Source organism: Pongo pygmaeus, chromosome 18 (assembly GCF_028885625.2).
Source record: "Pongo pygmaeus isolate AG05252 chromosome 18, NHGRI_mPonPyg2-v2.0_pri, whole genome shotgun sequence".
Classification (NCBI taxonomy): Eukaryota; Metazoa; Chordata; class Mammalia; order Primates; family Hominidae; genus Pongo; species Pongo pygmaeus.
Genome location: NC_072391.2, coordinates 5,836,437 through 5,852,543, shown reverse-complemented (window position 1 = coordinate 5,852,543; position 16,107 = coordinate 5,836,437). Strand labels below are relative to the sequence as shown.

Genomic DNA, 16,107 nt, shown 5'->3' with positions numbered 1-16,107 from the left:
GTCCCTGGGTGGTCTGACACCTTTGAAACGTGGGTGAATAATCAGAGAGAGAGGCGTCCCTGCAATGATTAAACACCAAGGGAAGGCTGCCTTCCCTGTCCATGACCACCACCAAAGTTTTGGGTCCATGGATAAAACGTGTCTCCTTTGTCTCTACCAGAAAATGAAAGGAACTGAAATTAAGAGAAGGGAGAGATTGAAGACTGGAAAGGAGAAAGTGGTTGACAGACAGAGAGGTTGCAGAAGAGAGTAAGAAGAGGCCACTTGCCCGATTTAAAACTGGTGAGATGTTCCTTGGGCTGGTGGGTCTGAGGACCTGAGGTTGTAGGTGGATCTTTTCATGCAGCAAAGAACAGGAGGACATGGGATTGATCTCCCAAGGGAGGTCCCCCGATCCAAGTCACAGCACCAAATTTCATACACGTCCATGTGAAGAGACCACCAAACAGGCTTTGTGTGAGCAACATGGCTGTTTATTTCACCTGGGTGCAGGCGGACTGAGTCTGAAAGAGAGTCAGTGAAGGGAGATGGGGTGGGGCCGTTTTATAGGATTTGGGTAGGCAAAGGAAAATTACAGTCAAAGGGGGGTTGTTCTCTGGTGGGCAGAGTGGGGGTCACAGTTACTCAGTGGGGGAGGTTTCGAGCCAGGATGAACAAGGAGAAGGAATTTCACAAGACAATGTCATCAGTTAAGGCAGGAACAGGCCATTTTCACTTCTTTTGTGGTGGAATGTCATCAGTTAAGGCAGGAACCGGCCATCTGGATGTGTATGTGCAGGTCACAGGGGATATGGTGGCTTAGCTTGGGCTCAGAGGCCTGACACCCAGGGCAGGCTGGCTCAGCCCCTTTGACTTCAGATTTCAGGGAAGGCCAGGGAGCTGGATTGGGTGCCTGAATTTTCTGAGAATTATGTTTCCGAGAAGATTTTGAAACCTAAACAGGAATACTTTACACACAGGTCATCAAGCAGGAACTGGGAAGTTCCGAAGCTGCCCTCCTTCATGCCACCTCCTCCCTTCAGAGGCCAAGGGCTGCCAAGCTGTCTCCCACACACCTCAGTGAAAAGTCCCTGGCTCTCCTCCCAGCCACCTCGCTGTGACTTTGTGAGATGTGAGAAGGAGGAAGGGGATCTACGTTCTGGATGAACCTTCCTTCCTCCTTGCCGAATAATAGTTTAGGCCCCTGTGTCTGCTGGGCCTCAGACCTTCTCAGAGCCCAGGGCCCACTGTGGCTCCTGCAAGCTGCCTGGGAATTCCACGGAGGCTGACGGGCTGCCTGTCTTATTCCCAGTCTGCTGCAACCCCTTTCCTAAGCTTGGGTGGCTGAAAACAACAGAAATTCATCCTCTCACAGTTCTGGAGGCCAGAGACTGAATGCAAGTGTTGGCAGGGCTGTGCTGCCTTTGAAGGTTCTAGGGCAGAATCCTTCCTGGCCTTTTCCAGTTTTGGGTGGTGGCCGGCAACGCTCAGCATTCCTTGGCTTCAGATGCATCATTCCAGCTGCACACGGCTGTCTTCCCTCTGTGTCTCTTCTTTTCTTCTTATAAGGACACCAGTCACATGGTGTGAAGGGCCCACCTTACTCCAGTAGGTCGCCAAGTTAATTCGTTACATCTGCAACCACCCTATTTCCAAATGTCACATTCTGAGGTTCCTGATTGAAGGGCTGGGTTGCCCCTCCACACCTGTGGGCGTTTCTAGTCAGGTGGAAGGGGAGACTTGGAAAAGAAAGAGACACAGAGACAGTATAGAGAAAGAAAATAGGGCCCAGGGGACGGGCGTTCAGCATATGGAGGACCCCTGCTGGCACCGGCCTCTGAGTTCCCTTAGTATTTATTGATCATTATCAGGCATTTCCCAGAGAGGTGGATTTGGCAGGACAATAGGGTAATAGCAGAGAGAAGGTCAGTAAGAAAACACGTGAACAAAGGTCTCTACATCTTAAACAAGGTAAAGAATTAAGTGCTGTGCTTTTGATGTGCATACACATAAACATCTTAATCCATTAAAGAGCAGTATTGCTGCCAGCATGTCCCACCTCCAGCCCCAAGGTGGTTTTCCCTTATCTCAGTAGATGGAATATACAATCGGGCTTGACACCGAGACATTCCATTGCCCAGGGACAAGCAGGAGACAGATGCCTTCCTCTTATCTCAACTGCAAAGAGGCTTTCCTCTTTCACTAATCCTCCTCAGCACAGACCCTTTACGGTTGTCGGGCTGGGGGATGGTCAGGTCTTTACCTGCCCACGAGGCCATATCTCAGGCTATCCCATGGGGAGAAACCTTGGACAATACCTGGCTTTCCCAGGCAGAGGTCCCTGTGGCCTTCCGCAGTGTTTTGCGTCTCTGAGTACTTGAGATTAGGGAGTGGTGATGACTCTTAACAAGCATGCTGCCTTCAAGCATTTGTTTAACAAAGCACACCCTGCACAGCCCTTTATCCATTTAACCCTGAGTTGACACAGCAGGTGTCTCAGGGAGCACAGGGTTGGGGGTAGGGTTACAGATTAACAGCATCTCAAGGCAGAAGAATTTTTCTTAGTACAGGACAAAATGGAGTCTCTTATGTCTACTTTCTACACAGATGCAGTAACAATCTGATTTCTCTTTCTTTTCCCCACACTGATAAATGTGAATTTGAAGGGACGCCATTCAACCCACAGCAGAGCCCCACCATCACCTCTCTGCACAGGGCACCCTGCCTGTCTTTCCTCTCTAGCACCAAGACAGAGCCAAGAGTGATTTCTTGAAATGAAACTGCATCGTCTCATCCCAATAAGGCATGGCCTCACTAGTGGGAGATGAGCAAATGAAAGCCTCCCTCAGGATGGGCATCCACCCATCCAGGGGACTCTCACCCCGATTTTTTTTTCCTGGTTTATAAAGGTGCTTCAGGACTTCTTGGCTCCTGGCCAACACCTTAGTGCTTCCTGAAGGGGAAAGAGGCCTCCAAACCATTCACTGGGCCATCCCAGACCGAGGTTTCTCACCCAGACATTGAAACAAGAGGAGTTCCGTTATCCCCCTTGCAGGGCATGTGACAGGGGCATGGCTCGATTCTCAGTACCCTGCTGCTCAAACCCCTAGAGGGAGCGTGCAGACAAGCAGGTCGTTGGGAGCGTTTCTGGGCTCCAACCCCACAGCAGCGTGTGGAATTGGGTGTTTACAGCTCCCGAAGCCCCAGTGGGCAGGTGTTACAGTGGTCTTCTTCAGTTTTGCCATCTGCAGGTGGCTCGTGTTAATTAGCTCAATGAGGCTCTCTGCCTTATCACAAAGACAGGAGGGCTTTCTGTATCCCGGGTTCTTGCCCTAGTGTACTTGAAAAATCAGATCGCAAGTGGACTTGGAGAATGAACGCAAGATTGTATTGAGTGGAGGAGGTGGCTCTCAGATGGATGGGGAGCCAGAAGGGGGGTGGAGTGGGAAGGTGGTCTTCCCCTAGAGTCAGGCTGCCCAGCAGCCAGACTCTCCTCCGACCGCCCCTGACTGAATTCCACATCACCCTGCTCTCAAAAGCCTGCCAACATCTGCTGATGTCTGTCGGTGTGCTCTTCTGCTTCTCTGCTCCTCTCGACGTCCAGCCACTTGTGTCTGTGCCCACTAGGGTCTGAGTTTTTTATGGGCACAGAATGGGGGTCATAGCAGGCTAGAGTAGTCTTGGAAAATGCAACATTTGGACATGAAAACAGGAGTGCCTGTTCTCACTAAGGTCCAAGGGCACAAGCCCGAGGGCAGAGCCCTCGCCAGGGACCCCACCCTTCTCTACCCAGCACTCCCCTGCCCCGCTTCCATATCAACATGAAAGCTGACATTGGCTCCTGTGCCCCACCTCTGGGCCTGGTTTGGTGACCTCTGCACCAGAGCTGCTAGGGAGGCCCCATCCCACATGTTGTTAACAGCCCTTCCCCAGGGGAACCAACATCCTCCTGTCCCCAAACCCAAGGAGGAGTGGTGGGTGCCTGAGCCTCTTGTAACCCGACTGAATATTTTCCAGGTTACCTAACCAAACTCCTGCAAAACCACACCACCTCTGCCTGTGATGGGGACTATTTGAATCTACAGTGCCCTCGGCATTCTACGATGTGTTTAATAGGCATTTTATGGGCAAGATTACCAAGTGTGTAGTTCCCAGAAGCCTGCCTCCCAGAGGGAAGACAGCTTAACCTGTGTGGCACCCACCACCTTCCAGGTATTGCCTTTTATAGACACGTTAAGATGATACAGTTTCAACAGACACTCTTTCTCTCTCTCTGGGTATAAATATATTTGTGATTATATAGTTCAATCCAAGCAAAACTGATCCATGAAAAATCCCATCTTATACAGATCACCAGTTTTGCAGGTGAGCTATTATTTGCTTCTGAAAGGATTTGTTACCCAACAAAACTAAATAGAATTCCTACCTATTGTAGAGACCCCTTTGTACACTTCAATATGAATTTATTTGTAGGTTAAACTTTACTTCAGTATAGCAAAGTACAACCAGGATAGTTTCCAACCTCCAGGCCCATATCTCCCATAAATACTCCTGTAGAAAGGGAAGGTGGGTTCCTTAAAGGAAACCACAAGTATCTCTTTGAGGCACACATCTGAACTCATGACCAACTTCTTAGAAAATGTACTCAAAGGTCCAGGTGCGATGGCTCATGCCTGTAATCCCAGCACTTTGGGAGGCCAAGGCTGGTGGATCACGAGGTCAGGAGATCGAGACCATCCTGGCTAACACAGTGAAACCCTGTCTCTACTAAAAATACAAAAAATTAGCCAGGTGAGTTGGTGGGCGCCTGTAGTCCCAGCTACTCCAGAGGCTGAGGCAGGAGAATGGCATGAACACGGGAGGTGGAGCTTGCAGTGAGCCGAGATCATGCCACTGCACTCCAGCCTGGGCTACAGAGTGAGACTCCATCTCAAAAAAAAAAAAAAAAAAAAAATCAAATCATTATTAAACATTTTTACTAATTAAGTGGTTTTGGAGTACATTCTTTAAAAAAAAACAATTATGTTTTCTTCAACAGTGCACACAAAATGCCAACCCTGTATGACATTGCAAAGAAAGATTTTACCATGATAAGCAGATTAAACAAACAAACTTTTCCTTGAATTCTTTGGGAACAAAGTACAACCTGGTCCAAATCATCCTAACCTAGAATGCACCATCAGCTTGACAGTCAGTTGTTCCTGGATTTACCAGATTTGGGGCAGACGTTTCATGCTTCTCTAAAGAGGGATTCTTAACTGACACCGTGCCTTGTTTTTGTCCTTTTCCTAGTAAAGGAAATGATTTGATTTGGTATCATATCGTCTTTCTTGCTTTTTTCTTTTTTTAATTAGAGACGAGGCCTTGCTATATTTCCCAGACTGGTCTCCAACTTCCAGGCTCAAGCAATCCTCCTGCCTCAGCCTCCCTCCCAAAATGCTGGGATTACGGGTATGAGCCACTGTGCCTGGCCTCTTTCTTGTCTTTTAAACAAATAAATGTAAGCTGGGCATGGTGTGCATTCATATATTCCCAGGTACTTGAGCAGCTGAGGTGAGAGGATCCCTTGAGACTAGGTTTGAGCCCAAGAGTTCAAGGATGCAGTGAGCTATGATTGCACCACTGCACTCTAGCCTGTGTAACAGAGTGAAACCCTGTGTCTAAAAAACCAAACTAATGCCGGGCACGGTGGCTCATGCCTGTAATCTCAGCACTTTCGGAGGCTGAGGCAGGTGGATCACGAGGTCAGGAGATCGAGACCATCCTGGCTGACATGGTGAAACCCCGTCTCTACTAAAAATGCAAAAAAATTAACCGGGTGTTTTGGCACATGCCTGTAATCCCAGCTACTTGGGAGGCTGAGGCAAGAGAATTGCTTGAACATGGGAGGCGGAGGTTGCGGTGAGCCGAGATCGTGCCATTGCACTCCAGCCTGGGCAACAAGAGTGAAACTCCATCTCAAAAAAAACAAAAAATAAACAAAAACAAAACTAAGCTAAACTAACGTATAAATAATTCATACACACAAGGGGATGCCAGTTGTGGGGCTGGAGGTGAGGTTTAACTGGGCTCTCTCCAGAGAGAGAAAGAAGCTTAATGCTTCTTTCAAGTAATTTCTGGTCTGTCTTTACCTATGTGGATCCCAAGCCAACATTTGAGAAAAGGCTCCCTTCAGTGAAGGAATGTGTGACCTTAAGTGGTGAGCGAGAGAAACTTCCTTTCTAGCCAGGCCCTTCCTGGGACCTAACTCCATGCGTCTGCCTCCTTAACGCCAGCACGTCTCGTCCATTTGCCCCTTAGTATAATTCCCAGGGTCTTTGTACTTGTCAACAGGTTACTTCCCACCCGCTTCCTGCAGAGGGCTTTGTTTTCTGGAGTCAGAGAGAGCATGAGCTCACAGGGCCATCCCCACTGCCGCCTTCTCAGGGTGCAGCCCCAGGGAAATGAGCAGTGGACTTGGACAGAGCTCATCAATTCCTTCTGGGGGAAGCTGATGGTGCCTTCAATTTTTGTTTCTGCTTCAGATGAATTAAAAAAAAAAAAACCGTGTGTGAAGACCAGGAGCTGAAACTGCACTGCCATGAATCCAAGTTCCTCAACATCTACTCTGCGACCTATGGCAAGAGTACCCAGGAAAGGGACATCTGCTCCTCTGAGGCAGAGCGGCTCCCCCCTTTTTGGTACGTCCTTTTGTGTGTATATTACCCAGGGTTGTCTAGAGGGACAGAACTAATAGGCTATATGATTGTGGAAGTCAATACTTAATAACACAATCACAATCTTATGATCATGTAAGTTAATACTTAATAAACTCCCATATGTGTGTGAGTGTGTGTGTGTGTGTGTGTGTGTGTGTATAAATGCTTGTAAAGAGTAATCAGCCAAAAATAAATAAGTAAAAGAACAAGAACTGGCCGGGCACAGTGGCTCACGCCTATTATCCTGTCACTTTAGGAAGCCGAGGTGGGTGGATCACGCGGTCAGGAGTTCAAGACCAGCCTGACCAACATGGTGAAACCCCACCTCTACTGAAAATACAAAATTATCTGGGCATGGTGGCGCATTGCTGTAATCCCAGCTACTTGGGAGGCTGTGACAAGGATGATCACTTGAACCTGGTAGACGGAGTTGGCAGTGAGCTGAGATCTCACCACTGCACTCAGCTTGGGTGACAAGGGTGAAACTCTGTCTCAAAAAAAAAAAAAAAGACACGGTCCTGTTTTCATGGGATGAACAGTTGAGGGAGAAAGGCAAGCATTAACCAAATAGCCAGACACATCATCATGCCCTATTGTGACAAATGCTATTTTAGAAAAGGGAAGACTATAGCAGTGGAGGGGGCCTAATTTAGCTTTGGGGTGGTGGTTTAAGTCTTCCAAAGAGAACCATCCTGTAGGGTGAACACTGGGGTGTGCACACTAGCTGCACGCTGGGGGCTGAGACGCTGAGGTTGCTGAGTGGGAGAGGAAAGGTGTTGATAAGGAGGAAGATTTCCCTGGTTTCAACTGCTGAGAACAGGGTCCTGCACACAGTAGGAGCTCCATGAAGAGTGGTCCCTAGTGTTTTCACCAACATATCTGAAGTGGAGCAGGACGGTGATCAATCACACCCCAGTTCCCGACCTCATTCTGAACCAATTTGAAACAAGGAGATGCAAAAATCTGACAACTGTGTTGAAAAAGGTGATTTTAAAGGTCCTAAAAGATTCTCTGGATATCAGAGCCAATTTCACATAGTAGAGGGGCACATTCCCTGCCGTGGCCTGTGTCATACACAGCCAATTTAACCTTTTCACTGCCTGGTTATTCTGCAAAGTGCATCCGAGAATGCCCTTCATCTCTGAGCTCCTCTTCAAAATTCTGATTCCTCCTCAAACTGTAAAGCCTCTGGCATTTGCCAAGAGCCAAGGCCCTCCTGAAGCCACAGTTTGAGAACAAGCCAAGAGGCAGACATGAGAAAGAAGTACCACTCCTGGCAGGGAGAGCTGACACTTCCCAGGCTACTGCATCCTTCTCGGGGCCCAGAAATGAATGAGAGGTAATTAAAGCAGAAAGCATTTTGCAGCAGCTCAGCTCAGGTCTCCAAAGCTGCCATGGTCCCAGGATCAGTGGTGTGCCCTGAGGACAGCCAAGGGACAATCCCTTGAGGCCCTGGAAATCATCAGCCACCTCCAGCAACTTCACGGGGCCTCCCTGGGAAGTCTCCCTTGCTGCTGATGGGCACGAAGGCACCAGGGCCTCCTGTACATGGAAAACTCACAATCTAGGAATGCCCTGTGGTTGTTGATCCTGGGACATCCCCAGAAGAATTTAGTTAAGCCCTCCGAGAAAGGAAACAAGGTTTTCTTGCTGCTGAAGATGTCTCACTCGTTTTTTTTTAAAAAGCAGTGCAATTGAATTTGCAGTTTGTTTTCGCTTTCTTTCCATTTCCTGTTGCTACTTCTCCAAGATCTCAGCTGAGCTGAGGAACAAAGAAAAATAAGCAATTTTGTGCAGCAGGGATATTCGGTTTCCACTCCCTTCTCCCAGCCTGTGACAGTGTGCTTGGCCTGCAGAATTCTTGCTCTGCCCTCTGTTTCAGCGGGTGCTGTCATGTGCCAGCTGCTTTGCCTGGGGATTCTGACATCCAGGGCTTATTCTTAGCATCAGTTCAGCAGAGTCTTAAACCACCTTCAAAGGAGTCGGTCACGCTGCCATCCTCTCTGCATCTTTCTGTAGTCATTTCTGATGATATTTAGCAAATCACTTTAGCACAGAGTCTTCGAATTCTTTCCAGATTTACGATGGAAACACAGAGGCAAAGAGCTTGGGGTAGAAAGCAGAAGAGCAGGTGCTGGGAGAGTTTGGTGGTGGATTTTGAGTTGGTCAATCATTTTGCTTTACTAAGTCCAGGGAAGCTCATCTTCAGAGTTAACCGCTATATATATATATACATATATATATTTTTTTTTTGAGATGGAGTCTTGCTCTGTCACCCAGGCTGGAGTGCAGTGGCACACTCTCAGCTCACTGCAACCTCCACTTCCTGGGTTCAAGTGAGCACGTCTGGCTGATTTTTGTATTTTTTAGTAGAGATGGGGTTTCACCATGTTGGCCAGGCTGGTCTTGAACTCCTGACTCAAGTGATCCACCTGCCTCAGCCTCCCAAAGTGCTAGGATTACAGGCATGAGCCACCGTGCCTGGCCCAGAGTTAACCACTCTATTGAGGTATTGTTTATTTTTCTTAAAAGTCTATTACAAGGGAATAAAATTCAATGATTTTTAGTAAATTTAGAGTTGTGCAACCATCACTACCCTCCAGTTTTAAAACATTTTCACAATCCCCCAAGCTCCCTTGTGCCCATTTGCCATCACTGCCCCATTCCCAACCCCCCGGTCCCAGATAACCACACATCTACTTTCTCTCTAGATTTGCCTTTTCTGAATATTTCATACAAATGGAATTATGCAATGGATGGTTTTGTGTGTGTGTGCACGGCTGACTTCTTTAACTGAATGTAATGTTTCAGAGGTTCATCCATGTTGTAGCATGTATCATATCAGTACTTCACTTTTTATTTTTTTGGAGTTGAAATCTCACGCTGTCACCCAGGCTGGAATGCAGTGGTGCGATCTTCGCTCACTGCAACCTCTGCCTCCCAGGTTCAAGCAATTCTCCCTGCCTCAGCCTCCCAAGTAGCTGGGATTACAGCCTTGTGCCACCAAGCCCAGCTAACTTTGTATTTTTACTACAGATGGGCTTTCAAATAGCTTGGCCAGGTTGGTCTCAAACTCCAAACTCCTGACCTCAAGTAATCTGTCCTCCTCGACCTCCAAAAGTGCTGGGATTACAGGTGTAAGCCACCATGCCGAGCCTTCATTCCTTTTTATTACTGAGGTATATTCTGCTGGATGGATATATCATATCTTGTTTTTATTCTCCATTTTTTAAATATTGCAAGATGGGCCCAAAACCACCTCTCTGGAGCATTTGATGATCACGTGGATACCATTGGGTTGTGTGTATGTATGTGTATCTAACAGGGAGAGTGAGTGACTCTTGCACTGATTTGGAAAGTGATTTTAAAATCTTATCTACATTGCATTTAAACATACATTAAGAGTCCACATTTTAAAAATATACCACATATTTAAAATATTTCTTTTTGGCTTTTAGTTCCCAAGAACATACTGACAGTGATTGACCCAGCCATTGCTAATCTAAACCTTCTTTGAAGCAGAAAGATGGTGAATATGGTAATTTTTATGGCTTACTACCAGAATTTCTCTTTAAGTAAAGGTAAACAGCCCCTGGGTGACCACAGTTGGGCACACGTTGATTAGAATGGAAGGGGTTGTCAGGAGGTGTGTTTGAGTACCAGTCCTGGTGATGATAGTGCTTTGGCCAATAGTTGCAGTGAACACCATTTTATTTTGTTTTGACTTTTTTAACATCAGAAGTAGGATAAACCTCCCCTTCATTCTCCTCTCACTTCCTAAAAGGAAAATCACTTTGAAAAGACACCTGCTCAGAAATAAATTTGGGCTTCCTGGGTTACACAATGAGCTTTTGCAAAGCTCAGCCCGTTGGAACCGACGTAGGTGGCAGTGCCGGCTAGGACCTGAGGGCCTCTGTACCTCTGTACACACCACCTTCCTCCTTAGTTTCCTTCCTTCCTTCTTTCCTTTCTTTCTTCCTTCCTTCCTTTCCTTTGCTTCGAGTTTCACTCTTGTTGCCCAGGGCCAGCTAGGACCTGAGGGCCTCAGTACCTCTGTACACTCCACCTTCGTCCTGAGTTTCCTTCGTCCCTTCCTTCCTCCCTTTCTCCCTACCTCCCTACCTCCCTCCCTCCCTCCCTCTCTCTCTCTCTCTCTCCCTCTTTTCTTCCTTCCTTCCTTCTTCTCCTTCTTCCTCTTCTTTCTTTCTCTCTTTTTTCTTTTTCTCTTTCTGTCTCTTTCTTTCCCTCCCTCCCTCTCTGTCTCTCTCTTTCTTTCTCTCTCTCTTTCTTTCTTTCTTTCTTCCTTCCTTTCTTCTTTTTCTTTAGAGTTTTGCTTTTTCTCACCCAGGCTGGAGTGCAGTGGTGCAATCTCCACTCAATGCAACTTCTGCTTCCAGGTTCAAGTGATTCTCCTGCCTCAGCCTCCCGAGTAGCTGGGATTATAGGTGTCCACCACCACACCTTGCTAATTTTTGTGTTTTTAGAAGAGACGGGGTTTTACCATGTTAGTCAGGCTGGTCTCGAACTCCTGATCTCAGGAGTTGCCCTCACCTCAGCCTCCCAAAGTGCTGGGATTACAGGTGTGAACCACTGCACCCGGCCCCTCCTTAGTTTTCACTTGGCTTTTGTAAATGAGGTGGATGGGTTTTGCTGGGGGGGTTGACGGGATTGAGCATTTGGATTTTCTTATCAAATCCAGAATGGAATTCAAACCCATGGGGTCCCTAATAGAAATTGCAGAGATCCAGTAGAGCATCTAAGATGTTAGGCTTTGGTGAGAGTTTTGTCTTGTGTTACCTTTATTGTATGTATTAGGTCTTTCCCCCCTGAGTATAAAAGTAAAGTATGTTTGATACGAAAACATATGAAAGCACCCCTAGTCCAAAAGCTCAGAGAGAACTATGGTAATGTTCTTCTGAGTCCTTCTAGCTGGCCGCCTTGGCTTTCTGGCAGGCTCTGTGTTCCTTAGCTCCACTTCTCTTTCTTTAAAAAAAAAAAATTAACTTAGTAATTAACTATTATTATTATTTTTCTAAAGATAGGGCTTTGCCAAGTTGCCCTGGCTGGTCTTGAACTCCCAGGCTCAAGCGATCCACCCACTTCATCCTCTAAAGGTGCTGGGATTACAGGCATAAGCCACCACACCCAGCCTCCTCTTATTTTTCTAACAGGGTTCCCACCCGATCCATAAACAGCCTGGTCCCACTGCAGTGGGGACCTGAGAGCCAGAGCTGTGCCATCTCTCCTCAAAGGCATCTGTCCTGTCTGACATGGCTAGGAGTCCCCCAATCCATCACCAGGCTACCCTGTCACAGGCTTGCTAAGCTCCATCCAGCAGTGTAACCAGGATCTAAAAGCGGATTTGCCTCACATTTTGCTGTTGTTTCCAAAAAAAAGTAGCCCAATACCACCTCCCTCTGTAACGGAGGATTGTTTTATCTCTGGCCACACAGCGGACAGCAACTCCATGCTTAACATGAGATATTATTGGCCAGGGGCGGTGGCTCATGCCTGTTATCCCAGCACTTTGGGAGGCCGAGGCAGGCAGATCACCTGAGGTCAGGAGTTCGAGACCAACCTGGCCAAAGTGGTGAAGCCCCATCTCTAATAAAAATACAAAAATTTGCTGGTCATTGTAGCACGTGCCTGTAATCCCAGCTACTCAGGAAGCTGAGGCAGGAGAATCGCTTGAACCCAGGAGATAGAGGTTGCAGTGAGCCGAGATCGCACCATTGCACTCCAGCCTGGGCAACAAGAGTGAAACTCCATCTCAAAAATAAATAAATAAATAATTAAAATAAAATAAAGTGAGATGTTATTAAGCCCCCAAGGGGCGTGATGAATGTCACTGTCTTTAGGATGGGAAAATCCATTTGTTCCCTTCCGCAGTGGAGTGGAAGACAAGCACCTGAAGTTGGAACCAACACTTAAAACAATCTCTAATCCTTTTTGTACTTTAATATTTTTGGGGACTGCTTACTATTTAATAAGTGCTCTTCCTGGGTTAATCTTCTATAATTTAGCCAGAGGCCCATTTGTTTGATTTCTGTGATGTTTAATTATTCTGGCGGTCCCTGGGGTAGGAACAGCAGAGGTCTCTTAGAATAGGCATACTATGAACAGCTGTGGTTAATTGGTTTTGCATTTTTCATGAAACAGGTATAAACTTCGACCCAATTGAATCGAAGGTTCTGAGGAAAGATGGAATTCTTGTTAGCAACTCTCTGGCCACCTTTGCTTACATTAGAGTTAGGTCAATGAATCAAAGTTTCCTAGAATGCTGATGGATTTACTAAAATCTTGTTAATAAATGTGCTGTGCAATTATAACACTCAGATAACTAAAGGACAATGACTTCAAGTTTGACATGCCAACCACCGCTTCTCAGATTCAGAAACACAGAGGCCTGAGTTCAGGCACAGTCGCAACCAGGCAGTCAGCAAGAGAACCATATAAACAGACAAAGTCACACTATTTAGGAGTTGAGCTCCACAGATATTGTTCGCTTTTGAAAAGTAGAAACCCGAGGAATGCAATTCCCAGCTCTAAAATTTGGGAAGGAACTGGGATTATTGAATTCCAACACTGGCTGGAAGAAAAATGAGCCAGAAGGTCACTTAGTAAACAAGACAGATGATACCCCAGGAGACAGAACCACTTTCTGGGTCATGGGAGTTATTCCTCATGGTTGCCAAGATTTCCCTTGTTAGTCTTCCCCACGAGGATCAATCAGACTCAGCCCTCATGAATTAGCAGAGCCAAAAGGCTTATACCAAGGCCTGCCACACAGCGGGGACCTCATCACTGAGGGGAAGGTATGTACAATTTTTCCTCACCACCCGCTCTGCTTATCTTAAGATAGAATGCATTTTGGAATGTCATCTGCAAGTTTCAGCAATGCCTGCCTATGTTCAGAGAGACCAAAACCAGAGACCTTCAGTAAAATACATGTTAATATAACACATAACAGTATTACTATTCAAGGCCTGCAAAGATGGGGCTATTCGGGGTAAGCCTGTCTCAGGAAAATAGAGGCTTAGGGAATGTATTTGTCTGTTCTCATGCTGCTAATAAAGACATACCTGAGGCTGGGTAATTTATAAAGGAAAGAGGTTGAATGGACTCACAGCTCCACATGGTTAAGGAGGCCTCACAGTCTCGGTGGAAGGTGAATGAGGAGCAAAGTCACGTCTTAGTAGCAGGAAAGAGAGCTTGTGCAGGGGAACTCCCCTTTATAAAACCATCAGATCTCGTGAGACTTATTCACTATCATGAGAACAGCATGGGAAAGACCCACCCAATGATTCAATTACCTCCTACCACGTCCCTCCATGACACATGCGGATTAGGGGAGCTACAATTCAAGATGAGATTTGGGTGGGGACACAGCCAAACCATATCAGGGAATGATCTCAATACGTGAGATGCAGAGTTCAGTCTCGGGGTCCGCTGCTGTTCTATTCTCCTCCTGCATTAGGATTCCTCCTGTGTGTGTGTGTTGTGTGGTTGTTGGTTTCTTCTGCGAGTCCTCTCTTTTCTAGCCACCTTCTCATTTTCATGTCTTGCTGTTCCTGATCATTGCCAATGTTAAGAACCGTAAGGATTTTTCTTGGCAGAAATATCCCCATATTTACAAAGACCCCAGGGAGCTTCTTGGAGAAAAGCCGTCATGAAAATCCTCCAGACAGAGAACAACAATTGAAGGGGAATGAGACCGACATTGGGCTCAGTGAGCTGTGGCCGTGCTGTGTGCTTTACCCCAACTACCTTGTCGGTTCCTCTCAACAACTGCCTCAGCCAGCCCAGCTGCCATAACAAAGTTCCCGTGACTGGATGGCCTAAATAACAGACATTGATTTTCTCAGTGTTCTGGAGGTCAGAAGTTCAGGATCAAAGTATCCACCGATGACTTTCTGGTAAGGGCTGTCTTCCTGGCTTGCAGACAGCAGCCTTCTTGCTTGTCCTCACATGACAGAGAGGGGGAAGAGACAGAGACAGAGACATCTCTTCTTTTTATAAAACCACCAATCCTATCACATTAGGATTCCACCCTTATGACTTCCTTTAACCTTAATTAGCTCCTAATGAGTGAATTGGGGGGAACACAATTCAGTCCATAGCAACAACCCTGAGAGATGGGACTCTGGTCCCCTGTTCTGCACTTGAAGCCAGTGGTCAGAGGAGTTGAGTCATTTGCCTGAGGACACCATGGACAACGGCAGGGCCAGGATTCAGGCTCAGCTAATATAAGGCTTGCACTCCAGCTACTCTGAATTTTGAGGGATGCAACCACCTCCCCACTCTGATCCTGAGTTGTCTAAATTAGCTTTCCTCCATCCCTTTCTATCCTTTTATGTGATTGTCATTCCCAGAAACCACAGGATGGAGATATTCGTTTAGTGACTGTCTCTCCTGCCAGTGGCTCAGCTCCACAGGGGCAGGTGCTTTGTCATCTTATTTCATGTGGTGTCCCTGCATCTAGGATGCGGTGCTGGTACAGTACAGGTGCAGTCAGTAGTTAAGGAACAACTGAATGATGACTGCTGATCTGGACTTATGAGTTTTTTCCTGTGCCTTATTGTCAACCAATATTTGCTATTTATAAGATGTCAGGTTTTTTTGTTTAAATGTGAGGAGTCGATGAGCTGTTATTTGGTTTTATTGAGGGGTGTTTTGGGACATTTATCTCAGCAAACCATTGCCACGCCTCCATATCATGTCCAAGAGAAAGTCTCTAAATGCACTGTGTTGGATGTTAGCTAAATGAAATCACCACAAGAAGTTCGTGACTCAAATCACAGAGGCTCACAAAGCCCTAGTAGAACGGGCGACTCTGGGCTTGCCTGTGGGTTTTCTTGGTGTGTCTGTATCGCTGTCTGGGTGGCCACTCTAGAGGTGAGAAGCATGCAGCGCATGCTCGGGTGTCTGCAGGCCAGTGTGCCACGGAGGTACATGTGGACATCAGGCTGGGCCATTTGGACCTAAACAGGCAGTGGCCACCAGCCAGCGTCACACAGTGCTGAGCTCCATCCTCAATGCTGCTGGAGAGAGGTGCCCAGACAACTCTCAGTCGCATCCCCGGGCCCACTGTGGCCCACTAGGCACCCCAAAAGCAGGAGCAGCTGGGAGCCAAGAGTGTGAGCAGCGCAGTTTCCAGCCCAAGCCACCCAAATAGGTGGCAAATCGAGTGAATCCAAAAGTGCATTTCCCAGGTCAGGCTGCAAGTAGCTTTGACACAGTAGTGCAGTCCAGTGTACACGGGGACAAAGAGATGAGAAACCAAAATCGAGAGGTTTGTCACCTGATATTAAAGCACAGAGGTTGGCAGAAGGGAGAGGGAGATGAACAAGGGTCCCTGGTGAAGTGTCTCCTGGGGTCATATGAATAATCTGTGAGATGGTTTCCCCAACATTCAAAAAGCTTCTCAGGC

At 47.0% G+C, this 16,107-nt stretch overlaps 1 pseudogene; it reads left to right on the top strand.

Annotated features, from left to right (window-relative positions):
• LOC129026390 (olfactory receptor 7E24-like) overlaps window positions 1-16,107 on the top strand; it is a 41,224-nt pseudogene that overhangs the window by 14,749 nt on the left and 10,368 nt on the right.